Source organism: Physeter macrocephalus, chromosome 2 (genome assembly GCF_002837175.3).
Source record: "Physeter macrocephalus isolate SW-GA chromosome 2, ASM283717v5, whole genome shotgun sequence".
Lineage (NCBI taxonomy): Eukaryota > Metazoa > Chordata > Mammalia > Artiodactyla > Physeteridae > Physeter > Physeter macrocephalus.
Genome location: NC_041215.1, coordinates 127,808,989 through 127,811,119, shown reverse-complemented (window position 1 = coordinate 127,811,119; position 2,131 = coordinate 127,808,989). Strand labels below are relative to the sequence as shown.

Here is a 2,131-nt window from a genome sequence, read left to right as displayed (position 1 = left end):
AACCTGCGCGTCCGGAGCCTGTGCTCCGCAACGGGAGAGGCCACAACAGTGAGAGGCCCGCGTACCACACACACAAAAAATAATAATAAAATAAAATAAAATTCAAAAAAAAATCACGCATAAATCTACCACCAGAAGACAATATTTGCTAAAATTTTCATGTGCATTACTCATAAAATTTCATATCCATAAATGCATAGGACTCATAATACACTTTTTTGGAATCATACTGTACATATGTCAATAAACATGGACTTATAGCTTCCCTTTAAATGGCTACATGGTAGCCTATTGTATGGGTGAACCATCATTCATTCAGCTAACAGCTATTTTTAGACATTTAGATTGTCTTATTCAACTTTAGTTGTTGTAAACAATGCTATGATAAATACCTCTGGATATTTAGTTCAAATTTATCCAATGATTTCCTTTACAATAAATTGCTAAAAGTGTAACTGCAGGTCCAAACAGGTACAAATCTTTCTGAGGCTTTGTATATCGGTTGCCAAATTGCGTTTTACTCTATTATTTACTTCCTCTATTTAAATATCTCTGTAAAGAGGATCTCTTTAGAGGATCTTTTGGATGGATCTCAGGTCAGTTTATTAACAAATGTTTATTCAGATATTTTCTTTTTTTCAAGAGTTAAGCCAGGAGAATTTTTTGTATAGTAATCCAAACAGTTTTACTGCCTGTGAGCCTGTGAGCCATGGCCACTGAGAGCCATGGCCACTGAGCCTGCGCGTCCGGAGCCTGTGCTCTGCAACGGGAGAGGCCACAACAGTGAGAGGCCTGTGTACCGCAAAAAAAAAAAAAAAGAAGTGGGTAGGATTTGAGGGTGACAAAGGATCCCTGCCCTAATGCATGTCCTCTACTGACTGGCCACAGTGCTCGTAGCTGCCACCATGAGCCTTTCTTCTTTGGACTGAGACCAAGCCTCCCCGAAGACCCTGTGTCAATGCAAATGTCTACTGGATGGTGGTAGCATGCAAACATGCTCTTATCTCCAAAGGTAGAGCTTTTAGCTCTTAGCTCCAAAGGTAGAGCTTTGGATTAACTTGGCTCAAAGGGCAGTGCCTGGTACAGCAATTAAGGGGTGCCAGTGTAGAAGGCGGGAGCATGTCTCCAGAGGAGAGTGTCTGGACTGGAGTCAGGCTCTACCACTTATTAGCTATGTCATCTGATACCTCAGCTTCCTCATCTGTTAAATGGGGTTAATGTATCACTTAGCTCTAGGGTTGACATGAGGAATAAGGGATGGAGGCACAGAAGACATCTAGAACCATGCCTAGCACACTGAGCAAGGGCTCTGTAACTTGAGAGCTCTTATTAGTTAATGAGAAATCATTTGAGGATGGTGTCTATAGACCAAGGTGCTAATGGCAGAACCTAGATGGTGTGTGATACCACGTGAAGGCCCTGGGCAGCCAGCAGAGTGGCACAGGGGCAGAGGAACCCAACTAATAAAATAGAGGCTTTTTCTACTTCAAGGCTTTGTCCATGGTCATTTCTATGACCAGGGAAGGGGAAGGTAGGAGAGCAGAGGTAGAGACAGCCTGGAGCAACAGTGCTGAGGTGGAGAGTCCTGGTCTGGCACAGAGGTCGACAAGGGAAGCGACATATGCTTTATTTAGTCCTCAGGATATTGGCCTATGAAATGTTTTTTCCTTCAAAAGTTGATGGATAATATTTTTTTAAAACATGAGATTTCAGGTAAAAAAATCCCAATTTTATTCTTCCCATGAAAAATTGGAAGATTTATTAGCACAGAGCCTAAAAGGCTGCCAAGTAACAACAGGCTGGAGTTGAGTGCCTGATGGCACCTTCCCATTTACTGCGTAGCCCCTTCAGTTTACTGCAGTCCTGACCACTCCTTATCTTCCCCAGCACTGGGGCCATTGGTGGACTTTGTTATTGTGCTTGTACGGTTAAGAATAATGTGATGGAAGAATCAACATTGTGAAAATGACTCTACTACCCAAAGCAATCTACAGATTGAATGCAATCCCTATCAAACTACCACTGGCATTTTTTTACAGAACTAGAACAAAAAATTTCACAATTTGTATGGAAACACAAAAGACCCCGAATAGCCAAAGCAATCTTGAGAAAGAAAAATGGAGCTTGAGGA

The 2,131-nt window shown here is 42.0% G+C and overlaps 1 protein-coding gene across 1 annotated transcript in view; it reads right to left on the bottom strand.

Annotated features, from left to right (window-relative positions):
- Positions 1-2,131, bottom strand: part of COL4A3 (collagen type IV alpha 3 chain) — an 86,074-nt gene that overhangs the window by 42,823 nt on the left and 41,120 nt on the right. The window lies entirely within an intron of this gene.